Below are 14,045 nucleotides of genomic sequence, written 5' to 3' on the forward strand. Positions count from 1 at the left end.
AAATCATATCTGGAGCACTTACCGCTCAAATTTACTTGGCATTCTCCCCCAGACCCAAACAGTGGCCAGCAATCTTGGTGTATTATTTATTTATTTTATTTATTTATTTTGGATTTGTAGAGCGCACTGCAGCCACAGGCATCCAGGCACTATAAAGGATACTTAAGAAGGCTTTCTTGAGGGTTACAATAAGCGGCCCAGGAATAAAGCTTAAAGACAGTTGCTTACAAGGTTATATTACAAGTACAGTATTCTACATAGCATAGTGTGTCAAATTCAGTGAATTAGCATATATAAGATATCGCACATGAGATAAGCCCTTTAGACAAAGAGCCTAGTTTTTAAAGCCTTGCGGAAGGCATCATGAGACTCGATTGATCTGATCTGGTCTGGGAGGTTGTTCCAGAGAGTAGCAGCCATTGTTGGGAAACTCGAACCCCCAGCACGCACTCTCCGCGTGTGAGGAACCATGATGCGGTTGCCATAGGCGGACCGGAAGGGGCTGGACGCTGTTTGTTTGTAGATCCTTTGCGCTAGATACCTAGGTGCGAGTCCGTGGAGACATTTGTGGGTTAGGGCCAGTGTTTTGAAGACAACCCTTTCCTTGATAGGTAGCCAATGTACCTGCCTCCTGACCGCTGAGATGTGTTCCCTGCATGAGATGCCTGTTGTGGCCCTTAAAACAATATTCTGGGCTATCTGGAGTTTAGCCAGGTTTCTTTGGGAGGTTCCAATAAAGAGGGAATTGCAGTAGTCCAGTCTGAAGCCAATGATTTGATAACCAACTATCCTTTGCACCGCAAATTGATGCGGTTATTAAAAGCAGACACTTCCATTTATATAACATTAGTCGATGTAATAAACTACTGGATCGGGGAAAGATGAAGATTATAATTCAGGCTCTAGTCTTATCTGGACGATACTCGGGTGTGCACCTAGGCTAACATTTGGGCGGGGGTAGCTAACCCTTCAAATGTTGGGAGAGGCGCTAACTTCAGAGACTGTGCGGTGGGGCACAAATGTACTATGTTTGCGGGCATCTAACTTCTTTACACATTCTAATCAGACTATCCAAGTGCAACTTCAATATTACAAGTAGTTAACTCTCTCCTTCGCTTCTGAAACCACACAATTAAGGACTGCTGTGAGAATGAGTTGTCTCCTGTTCCTCTTACCCTTTCAATCACTCCCCTGACATGCAAGTACTATCCCCACGTTACAATTTCAATTGCCTAAAAATGTATGTATAGGAATGCAGGTTATTAATTGCAGGGCCTTTGTAAACAGTGAAGCCCAGTCACTGTTTAACATGTGTGTCCTGTTCTGTCCAGCCATGGCTCGGTAGGTCAACCAGGCCGAATCAACATAACCCAAAATTTCGGTGTGCGAGCGGGGCGTGGGGGGTAGCTAGAGCCCAATCTGCTCAGTTGTGTTGCGCCACTGTCTATACAGTTATCATTCTATTTAGGCATTCAAAAAAAAAGTATTGTTAAAGTTTCAAGCAGCATAAAACCGTGCCATACAAGTTTCTATTTCATTTTAAAAAAATTCAACCATATCCCTCACTATCGCACAGAATTAGGATGGCTATGTATTGAAGATCTGATTCAGGTCAGGGTTCTTGTACAATTCTGGAAAACTGTGAGTGGCACCTGAGTAATTATCATGCCTAGCTCAGCAAGACACTCTGTCACATTTTCTCAGACCAGTAAAAAGGACCTACTTGAAATAGATACATTTCAGAGAATGTCATTGAGCTCCGGCGTAGTGCGGGATGCCGTTTGTAGAATAATCTGCCAATTTACATTAGCAAGACTGCCACAATACAGATCTTTAAGATTCGTTTGAAACAATATTTATATTCTCCTGATTTATCCTAATTAATCAATAGTTAATATATCTGCTGTTCTATTTGTTTTATGTGCATCTGTGAATTTTATTTACTTATTTTAAGTACTTTCATACTTTGTATTTTTTTATAGTGCCTTGAAAGTGTTTTCCTTGTAATGAATGCGTGCTTAATTAATGACTTTTACTACTATTACCTCCTTAATCAGTGTGTAAGCATCACACGGATGCTTGGCATGCAGCCTTTACAGGAGGTTTAAGCCTCTTTTCCAAGCTTGCTGATTGGCTGGGAAGCGTAATCTGTGAGACGAACAAAGCAAAATCATAGAAGGTCCACGTTTACTGTGGTTAGAGCATGGATTCCACACTGTGTGAATGTCTAAAGAGACTAACATGTTCCAATAGGGGACAGAGATTAAAGAACAGTTAAAGGACTACGGCCAGAATGCACATTGTCATGTTCAGACTTCAGTTTCAATCCACATCGTTATGTGGAAGGCGGGGCTCGGTCGGGAGAAGGACCCCAGGGGACGAATGTGAAGAGGTATGAGCGAGGAAAGGGAAGTTAGTGGTGTTTAATAAAATACAGGAGTTGAGACCAGCAGTGACCACGTGCGCCTCCCTTATTTGTTAGATGTGCATGGAGTTGCGGTGCCGCCGCTGCATGAAAGAGAGTGCCCTGTCACTCTATAACACCTATGGAGACAATTAATGTAAATACAAATTAATGTAAATACATGTGTGTGACATTAACTGTAAAGAGATGCCCATTCACTTGCCAGCAAGTGGTGCTTATGTTTGGTGTTGAATGACTGCGGTGAATGGGTTGGCTTTGAAGGTGAGCGTTCCAGTGGGGTGAGGCAAGTAGAGAGATTGAGTGTAAGCAGGTGGAGACAGGCACGTGGGAGAAAGGGGTTTGAAAGGATGTGGAGGAAGGCGGACTGCAGAGATCGAGAGAGAGAGTGCAGAGGTACCAACATGAGGCAGTAGATGGCAAGACCATCTATAGATTTAAAGATGAGGAGTAAGAACTAAGAGGGCGATTTTGAATAGAGAGCCATCCAGCATGGTGTCCCTGTGGTTCTGCACAGGTTGTAGAGGATTTATGTAAACAAATTGACAACTCTGTTTACAAGTGAGCAGGAATCGAGAGGAAGCTCAAGTAGTAGGTCAGAATGGAAAGTGGTGGGAGATGGCAAAGTTGGTTATCTGTCTTGGATTTCTTTAACATCAGGCAGCATAAAGACATGGGTTAACATATACCTGGTGAGGTAGCTGTAGATGCATTCAGATATAGCAAGGGTGGAGTGCTATGTAAAATCCAGATATTATGTAATGGTAACGGTACAGCATGCCTGAATCTGACAGACCAGAGCACAGCAAGGGCTTCTGTGTGGGCTCAAGGACCTTACCAGCTGTGACTGCCGCTGAACCTGGGCATTCCACTTTAGCCCCTCTGAAAGCTACCCAGCACGCTGCTGCATGCCTCATCACAGGAACTGCAGCATTGAATACATCACCCTCTTCTTCGAGGAGCTGCACTGGCTATCCCTTCAAGCATGCATCATCTTCAAGACTACATCACATACAGAGCAGTCACAACCAAAACACTGCTATACCTGGCCGAGAAACTCACCATCTCCAGAGGATAGCACACCACCAAAAGCCACAACATGACAGGCTGGAATTAAAGAAGTGCGAGGGTATACAGAAACAGGAAGTAGGCCTTTAACTGCTATGCTGATCGCTCTACTTACCCCAATGCTCCCCCTCTTGAGAACCTCCCTCTGCTGCGCCCCATACTGATCACAGCTGCTCTCTGACTGCTGCACACTTACTTGTAACCCATCAGGTGCTTCCCTTACATACAAAACACTGCACACATACATATGAAGATACTCGTCCTTGGCACTTAAGGGGTTAATATATATATATATAGCTCTGAAGTGAACCAGTGGTACTCAGAGGAAGATTCTAGAGAGGAGACACATAAATACGATGTGGGTAGTGGGGGGGTGGGAAAAGCAAGGAATATTGGTCTCGACGCATAGGCTGGCAACAAATAATGGTAGACTGGTGGGAGAGGAGCAGGTGTCCAGGATGTAATGTAGGTGTTACTGGCTAATGCGGCTTGTGTTTCGGACCATCTGATTGGCTTTTCGATTCTCTGGCAGGTGGTAATATTGATAAATCACTAAAAGAACAAGGTTGATGCCCACAAAGTTCACTTGTGCCAGATTAACCTTTTTTATATTTTGCAAATGCTACACATAATTATTTTTCGGATGACGTTACACAGGGTGTAATCACGCGAGAATAAAAACATAGATAGGAAGAATTTAAATACACATGAAATTCTTAGAAAAAAGATGAAATAAATCTGCCCTTCAACTAACGTTAGCAATTTTACAAGCTCAGAAAAAGGAAAAAATATGCAATTACACAAAGTAAGAAATAACCAAATCTGTACAATCTCGTCGGCTGAAGTAGCATTTTTCACACCCTTACTGAAACAATGAGATTTGACTAAGTATTCCTGGAGAAAAAAAAAAATGAATCCACGTGGACTTAAGGTTAAGAAGGAGTTATGTCAGGCATGCACCCTAGCCCCAACGTTGAGTGTGCCCTAAAATGCAGAAGCAATTGCAGTATTTGCACCAGTTGCCCACCGGATGAAGTCTCATCTGCACCGTTATTGCTGTGTGTAGATAATTATTTTGAGGGGGATTTATTGTGCTTGAACGTAGTGGTGAGAAACAAGGGAGCACTATACATTCATAGGAATAGCAAGATTATATTAGATGGTTTGATGTTACATCGGGTTTGGCCACGTCCCCACCCATTTCCGAGCATGAGCGGTAGTGCAAGCTGAGAACCATTCAGTAAAACACTAATGGTCATGCAGCCGCCATGAAGAGTACAACAGGCTTTGCAACACAAGGAGTGTGAGAAGTAGTGTGCATTTACAGAAGTAGGGAAAGGTTGCAGAATACCAAGACAGGGTTATGTAAGTGGTGCAGAGATGAACAGATAGGGAAAGGTTGCAGCATACATGGCAGGGGATAATGAATGGCGGCATGCAAGACATGAAGAACACTAAAATAGCAGAGAAAGAGCAGAAGTACCGCCATTACTAAGACCGACCCCTGCAAATTCTCAATCTTAAAATAGATAACGTTTCTCGCGGCACAGTGTGCAATTATTAAGTTAATTTATATTGGTAGCAGCGAGAAAACAGACATATCTTTGAATACCAGGTAAAAGTAGCTGCCGTGCCAAACAATTCCATACCAAATAAACGTGTAGCACCCAAGTGGCCACTGAAGAAAGGCACACACATGTTAGGACAGTAGAACATCCAATTAATGTGCGAAAATGGTTTTGGTGCAGTGGTCTCTCATCATGTTGTCAGACGAGCAACCATTTATTCCATGCCCAATTAGATAGCGCACCTGCTAGGCTCATTGTGTATCTAGAGAGGGGGAAACATTCAAGGTTGGCTTACAGAGGTTCCCCCATCTTTCCTTCCCCACCACGTACCTTGGCATTATATAACAGAGCCCGAGGCCAGATGAATGAGTAATTGTCCAATCAGATGCTTCTTCACCTTATTGACTAGTGTAGTAGAATTCCAAACAATGGCAAGTTAGATTGAAATGTACCATTTTGAGTAGGATGAATCTAGAAGCAGTTATTAGTTGTGAAAAACCAATAGCAGAAGTTTTACTTATAGATAACTATATATTCTATACACCACTAACTAATTAAATAAACAAATAGAAGTTTTATGTTAATTACTAACCATGACATCAGCTGTGACATTATTCTAATTTAAAACTTCTAGTTCCTAACGCCATATCGAGATTGTTTTTTGCACGCTCTCCCAGCTGTTTGTATTTAATAAAGCTGGGTTTTTTTATGCACTTGAAATTACACTGTTTGAGTTGTTTCTCTTTATTGGTATACTTGGGGCTATCATAATATTTGGAGGCACTGCTGAGATCACCAGAGTCTGGTGGAGGGACCAGGACTCCCTGCCGCTTATGGTTTGATAGGATAGGTTATTTATAACGTGCTTAATACCCAGAGGTTCCTAAGCGCGGACCTGGGAATCGAACCTGCGTTGCTCCGTGTCATCTTGCTTTCAAGGTGAGCACGTTGCCCCTGAGCTATCCTCCCGAGAGTGGTCTTGGCCTGCTGGGAATGGTCTATATGCACACTTTAGAAGAGGTTGGCAGGAGCCCAGTTACGCAAGTCCTGCCCAGACTCACAGGTGGCACGCTGGGCATAGAGAGTGGAGCAGGCGGAGAGGGCAGACTCGACGCTGATGGACCTCAGGATCTTAAAGAGTGATTATACTTGTGTGTGACAAAATCTGTGGAGCAAATATCAGGGGAAGGGAATTGTTGATTGTTGTTTAAGTTTAATTAAAGAATATTGAAGAGAGAGAGAAAATAATACTTCAGACAATAGTTGGGGAAGACTGCGTGGTAGGGTGTAAAGCCCAGCTCCTTTGGGGGAGCAGTAAAAGATGAGGTGCCCCAAATAAAGGGAAGAAAGCTGTGTAGAATAGATTTTATTTGATGTTGATTATTGTATTGTGATAGAGGTGCTTTGTGCATTGATAGACTAGCAGCTTGGATTGTTTGAAGGTAGGTATGGAATAGATTGAGATTTTATATTGTGGGTGTGATCTAAAGAGGCCATTGTGTTGATATTGTAAAGAACTGTGAGGGAGGGATGAGAAAAGAGAGAGGGAGAATGTCGAAACAGCGATTGCTGAATTTTATGGTAAATTGAGTTTTTATATTATTACAAAGGCAGACACCCCCATTGTTCATTTGTAGAAGGTGTTTCCCCAATATAAAGGAAAGATACTTAAATATGAGGTACAATGGACCAAAGACACAACCAGCAAGATGTTTCAGCCATGACCTTAAGAAGGGACAGATTATAACGATCTGCTGCAACATATGTACATGTACCTACATGCCACACACAAAGGAAGATAATTACAAAGCAGACTGAGCATATTCGAATTATGGAAGATGTGTGAGAAGGGGGAGCAGGTTAAAAAAGACTGTTTAAGTAAAACAGAAGACAAAGGGCGTGTGCCGTCCACGGCTTCTTTTGCTCCTCAAATATGCACTCTGTTCTCAACCATGCCAGGATTATATCCATTGCAAGCAGTTGCTGCAGGATACAGTAATCTTTGATTTGTGCCCCTGGTGGGGAAGATGATATTAGGGACAGACACAAAACAGATGGTAAAAAATCGGATTAGCAATACGAGTAGAAAATGATAAGCGGCACAGTTTAGAAGCAGAGCTAAAGGAAGCAAAAGAACAGATGTAGAAGGTTAAACATTTGAATGCAGGGGGCAAGAAGCAACAGTCACACCAGACAAATGGGTGGGAGGTAAGGTATTATTCAAAATAGATTAACAGAACACTGACAATAACATGGTGATGACACTGGAAAGAGGGGACGAGCAGGAGAGAAGAAGAGAAGATTATAGAAGGGAGGATGATGAAAGCATTAGGTGAAAGAGGATGGAAAAGTAGAAGAGAAAATGAGAGAGAATGTTGACGCATTAGCAGAAGCATAATAGAGGAAATTGAAAGGGGAGCGTTTGTGAGGGAAAGTCTTGGAGGTGTCAGCAACGAGGTGATGGAAGTGATAGAGCAAGAGGAAGAAGAGTGGAAAGATGAAGATGAAGAAGAGGAAGAGGAAGAAGAGGCAGCACAAGCTCCTCAAGTGAGTGAGCCTGAAACACCAGAATTTGCGGCTTGCCGAGCTAGAACAGAGCGGGGGCCCATCACTCCCAGAGCTTCTCCCAGTAAACTCAGGAAGGAAAATGCCATATGTAACCAGATTAAGGAACTTGCCAGGCCGAAGAACAGGCCACATGGTGATAGCATCAAAAGGGAACAAGGGTGTGGTTGCGCCCGTACCCAAGGTAGTGATGATGCAATTACCCTTGCTCTAAGAGGGAAGGGGATTGGCTCAGTATATACCGTGGAGCAGGAAAGTGATTCATGAGTTGAAGAAAAGGACGGCAGGGATGACACTGGCAGTAGGGGATGTAAAGAGTTTATTTGCTTCGATATTGGGAGAAAAATTAGATGATGTGTTGCTAAAGATTTCAATCAGGCAATACACCCGGGTCTCAGCCTCGCATGCAATGCATAAATGAAATACTTATTTTATGTCTATAGGTTCAACATTCTGAGTGATATACCACTCATATCACACCCCTTCTCAAAATACCCCCAGGTCACAATGGACCAGGAATCAGGCTGGTTGGTAAAGGTAATATTTCGTTATTTATTTAAAATTCAAATCAAACATATGTTTTCATAAATGGGGCAGCAATCATCAATGGGGTGACAATACAATTGAGAAAGTAGGTAACGCAGTTGGATTCACTTTTTAGCAACACAGAATGTAACACACAGAGAAAAGAACAGTTTTGGCTCATTTGAAAGATAGCGCTTAAGTTAAGATTTCCCCCTGCAAATTCTCAACTGACAAATAAGCAATTCCACACAGATGTAAGGGGAACAGCAGTTATTCAGGAGTAAAGAACAGTGTACAGAAGTTGAGTACAACCTTCCCTCCCACAAACAAGAGAGAAAAATGGATGGGAAATATGACACTTTTAAAATGACATTCAAATGGCTTTGTGAAACAATGAAAAGTTGCAAAAGTCCTTAAATCAATATAAATCACTATGAGAGCAACATGGGAAAGACGCTAACAATCATAAGCTGTAGTATGAGCACCAGTAATATAACGCTCAACTGATTCCCACGGAGGCGCTGGTCTTGGCAGGAAGGTGTCTGTGACTCGAAGAGTGATGTGCAGGACTCGATTGGCTTCTGGGGTCGAACCTCTTCGCACTGTGTGTCGAACTCGTAGGGTGAGGTTTCTGCAGGTGAAAGAATATGGGGGTTAATGGTCTGGGTTGTTGAATGTCCCTCTCTCTCTCTCTTCCTAGCTTCTCCGTAGAGCCCCCAGGTCAGCGTGCTCACCTTAGATAGGTGAATGCTGGACTCTCCATCTGCGTCTGGTACAGGGTGCCGTTGCCAGTTCCTTCACTGGTGAAACATACGCCTCTTGAACTCAGAGGATCATGACCGTCGTTAACTGCACGAGCGGTGAGTTTCCAGACACCTTTTTAGTCTTTATAGTCTTTAGGTGCGTGGCATGTTAATATTGAACAGGACTCTGTATAATGCTTTTCCCTTTTTGTCTTGCAGGACTCTTGAGATGGAAGATGGAGTGAGCACCTGGAAATGCGTAAGTAAATGCAAGCGCTCTAATTGTCTTTTTCCCTTGCAGCTTAAATCGTGCTGAAGAGACGCCGGAGTATTTGCAGGCGTTCTATTGCGACGAGCGCGATGGGCGTAAGTAAATACCTGTCTAATGTCTCTTCTTTTGTCTTTCAGAAGTTGGGTTGCAGCGCCGGAGTCCGCAGAATGCCCGTAAGTAATAACAATGCTTTTGTCTTCACAGGCGGCGATGCAGCGTGAAGAAATCCGGAATTCGCGGAGTGCCGGTAAGTAATAACAATGCTTTTGTCTTCACAGGCGGAGGTGCAGCGTGAAGAAATGGCCGCAGCCGATGGATCAGGTGAGTAAGCACTGCGAGTAAAGGTTGCCTTGCTAACCTGTTGTTTCTTGTCTTTGCAGGTGCTGCTGTTGACTGGATACAGGAATGGTAAGTATAATTCTTGCAGGTTCAGGATCGAAAGAAGAAAGGCTGGAACAGACTCGGTGAGCGTTCTGCTGCAGATGCAGAATAACGCGAAGCACGTTTCTTCTATCGGGTGTGGTTTAAATAGCCTTGGAGTGATGAGGCGTCTTCCTCCACGGCCCCGCCTAGGTAAGAAAAGGGTTCCAGTTCCAGAAGAGTTCCAGTGCTGTATCCAGGGAGTGGAGCTTGCCCCACCCAGGTAAGAAAGTAGTTCCTGTTCACAGAGGACTTCTAAGTGGCTGGTAAGTAAGCAGCATGGTCTGCTGCAAGTAAGTCCACCCAAGCATCTTCACACATATTATGAGCCCGGCGCTTCCAGTGCTGGGACCGATGGTTTTGATGAGCCTGGTGCCACCAGCGCCAGGACAAGGTCCAAAAGGTCCTAGTGGGGACCGGCTGGTGCCTAGGATTAGGGTTAGGGGCCTGCTTCCAAGGACGTTGGGCTGGTCCTGGCTCCTTGGAAGCAGTGATCATGACAAGTAAACACTTTAAATCTTTATGAAAGTTTGGAAATACTTAAATTAAAAGCATATTTTTGGATGTGGTTTTTCTGTTGGGATGTAGCAACAGGTCTTATGTTTAAGTCAGAGTTGAAATGAAGTCTCTAACTATTAAATTGAGGAAGTTATGCAAGGTTGAATGAGAGGTGTTTTTAGAAAAATGAGAACAGAGAAAAACAGAAAATTGGCTTAAATTGACAGGTTGTTTTTACTTAAACTAGATTTAATGGCTAAGAAAAAGAGAATACCACCCATGAATCCCCACAGTTTCACGGCTGCTTGTAACACTTCACGTGGCAGATACCCCGTTTTCTTTATGGAAATTACTTTATTTAATCAAAATCACTAATGGCTTGTGGTCCAGTAAAACAAAAATGAAGATAAGATCGGCGCTAACACTAGGAATTACAAACAGGGTTGCAAGAATGGTTCTGACAACATTATAGGTTCTTAAGGTAAAGATAGGATGGTTTAGAGATTGGGATAGGACAAGGCAAGGCAATATATGCTATGGCTTACTATGATTCCTATTGATACTTACAATCCACTTTAATTTAAGATTTTGGACCGTCAAGGACTCTGGTCATCACACGGGTCAGGTCTAAAGGACATCAGGGCACATCTAGCGGAATTAGGTCAGCTGCGCAGTTCTGGTCACCTGGTCTGGCACCTCAGACTGGATTGCACTGAACTGTGCTGGTTACTGGAGACAGGAGATGAGTGGGATGGCGAGTTTGTCGCAGGCAAGCATTAATGGTAGCAAGCCAGACTGGATCAATTCTTTCCCTTAAGTTTTGGGATGGTTTTAGAATGTGGGCCTAGCTGAAAAAGAATTCAGCAATGTTGAGGCCTTGGCTCTGTAAAGAAATCTGGAATCAGGAGCAAGGTGGAGAATTCAGGAACAGGGCGCCATGTGGAAATCAGAATGGAGTCTGGAATCAGTGTGTGTCCCTGTGTTTTGTGAGGTTCCCTTATTTATCGTGCAAAATGACATCACCAAATTTTATGGTAGGGGCAGACCTACTACCCACACCCACAAGGCTATGATTGGGCAAGAGCATAGTTCCCACCTTGCTCTTTGCTGGTTGGATGATAGAAAGGGCTGTCGTGTTTTATGAGATGAGCCGGAAACCTCCCATAGTTATTGGGACCAAAATCTAACTTTCCCACAAATACATATTTATGTAGTTATGCCCTCTAAGAAAATCGAATACATTAATTACATATTTCGTGGCTCACATTCTAATCCAACTCCCAAGTCAGTGGGACCTCGTTAAGTCTTTCTGTTGAATTTTGGCAATTTTCGCTATAAAAGTTTTGGCCTAACATTTCCCAATTCTGTACATATATGCACAATCAGCCCTAGAATATGGGTACACAATATTATATTTGCAACATTAATAGTTTCTGCGCAATTGGTCATTCTTCATAACCTCATTTCCTTACGCAGTAAGAAATTCTACCAAGTTTTCAAATGAGTAGCAAAAATTCAGATTAAGATGTACGTACTTTTCACTCTTTTTCTTATTCTTGCTGCCAAGTTAAATGTCTTGAAGTTCAGTGGCAAAATAAGTATTTTAAACCCAAAAATCACATGTCAGTTTTTTTTTCTTTCTTCCCAAGAGTGAGCAAATGGCAAATCCTTTGAAGTTGAATTAGGGCCCTCTCTCTGGAGAGTGGAACTTGCTGCCCCTCCCCTGGAAGGGCGAGTGTCCAAGTCTACCTTTGTCTTCGCCTGTGGCACAGACAAATGTCTAATGATGTCCTTTGTCATGAATATGCGAGGCCTCCCAGCAGCAATTAGCCTTTCCTGCCAGCAGTGGAGGTGTCAACCTTTCTCTGGCTCAGAACTGTCAAAGTAGGATGTTTTTCTTTCAAATAGTTGATTAACTCAGACTAGGCTTAGCTTTAACTTCCACCCTTTAAATCTTTCATCTAAACATATAAAAGTAACACAGTTTATAGGTGGATATTTAACATTAGCAATCCTTTGACATTCTTAAAGAATTAAGGCTTTAAACAAGAACATACTTTAAAACAGGCGATTTTGTCTTTCATTCATGAAAAAGCACATTAAACTGATCTCTTTAAATTGGATTTTCCTGTGCAGCAAATACACATTTTGGTCAGCATTAGTTCTTCCCTTGAGTGCTGGAATGGTTTGCAGCATGGATACATATATCATGCCTTTGTTTAGAGTTTCTCTCTGCACTGCTGATTCTGATACTTGTTGCAAAGTTTAGCCACTTTTTCCTGTGGAAAATTAAAACAAGGGGTCTTGGGTTGCTTTTTCAAAGATATGTTTTGTAGCAGCTGTCATTAAATGAGGCCTGGTTCCTCTGAGCCACACTAGATGGTCCCGGGGATTTCAGGTCCCTTTTAATCTCAATGATTCAGTAGAAATGAACGGATCTAGCGCTAAAAACAGCACTTTTTAAGGTTGAAAGCTAACATTTTAAAGGCATTTTTGATTTTCAGAACAATGTTGCTGTTTCTTTCCTTGGCTCCATGTTGAATGTGGCAGAGCCCACTGGCATGCTCCTGCAGTGAGAACTCTGTTTTCAGCCCCCCCTGACTGTGTGTGGCAGTAGGGTGCCTCCTTTTTATGGTTGTGACCCTAACGCCGTTTCACGATTTTGACGCGCTCATGAGTCAGTGCATCCATTCTGGTCTGTTTTCTTCACCATTTCAGTACAGTGATGTAGTGAGGCACATTGGAATGGGTCAAAATATCCCACAGAAGCCCCCCCCCCGACATCGACTTGACTTCCAGTTGTGGGGAAGTCAGGCAAGTGGGATTTTTCTTTCTTTTCGTGAAGAGGTTTATTCAACTGTAAGTTCTTCTTCCATCAGCGAATGATGCGACACGCTCTCGTCACCGGCTCTGATTGGAATCGGAATGATACCCCCATCTTCTCTCAGGCTTTCTTTTCAGGTGTGGAGCAACACTCTGGATTTCTTTGGGATTTTCCTCCCGGGTCCCCGAGGTCCTCCTTGGTTCTTAGGTATTCTCAGTGCAATCTATAAAATAGAACACAAACCAGTTATGGCAATTTCCCCCCTACTGTCCTCCAATTGGGATTTCAGCAGTGGGATATACGCATGCATTCAATAACAATTTGAAAAATTCCACGCATGCATTCAGTGACAATTTGAAATACTCCTACGCTTCAGAATTCTCTCCCAATGTGTTCTCTTTGGACTCCTCTATTTGCCGCAAAGTGTGCCTGGGGTGGCATCTCCTTAGCTGATTTATGTGGACCCAGTTTTCTTCTTCTGTCAAGTCGCCCTTGCGTATGCAGAACTGCAGGCAACTGGTGAGATTTTATCCACAATTTCAAAAGGTCCCTGCCAACTGGGCAAAAATGTGCACTCTTTGGCTTGGTTCCTTTGGAAATTGTACAAGTAGACCATGTCTCCTAGTTGATATTCCTTTTTGGTTGTCTTAAGGTCATAGTGGGTCTTCATTCTGTCTGCATATCTTTCTAGATTCCACTGAGCATACGCAAAGGCATGTTGAAGGTGCTTTCTCAGATTCTCAACATGCTCATGAATTGTGGAGGCATTTATCAAGGTCTGCTCTTGGGTCCTATAGAGCACACGCTGGGGTAGCACCATCCTTCGTCCAGTCATCAGCTCAAATAGAGACATTTTAGTTGCAGAAGAAGGGGTAGATCTGATGGCCATCAGGACAAGGGTTAATCGAATATCCCAACTTGGCCCAGAATCTGCCACAAAAACTTTTAGTATGCTCACAATGGTTTTATTGTACCTCTCAACTCCACCACTATAGGACCGCCAGTAGGCAATGTGTAGTTTCCTTTTTACCCCAAGTATCTCCCACATCTTTGTCATCACTTCGCTGGTGAAGTGACTACCTCGGTCTGACTCAATCCTTTGGGGTAGTCCAAAATGAGAGAAGATGTGATTGATTATAAG

The sequence above is a fragment of the Ambystoma mexicanum genome, chromosome 6q (assembly GCF_040938575.1).
Source record: "Ambystoma mexicanum isolate Mex_15411 chromosome 6q, UKY_AmexF1_1, whole genome shotgun sequence".
Lineage (NCBI taxonomy): Eukaryota > Metazoa > Chordata > Amphibia > Caudata > Ambystomatidae > Ambystoma > Ambystoma mexicanum.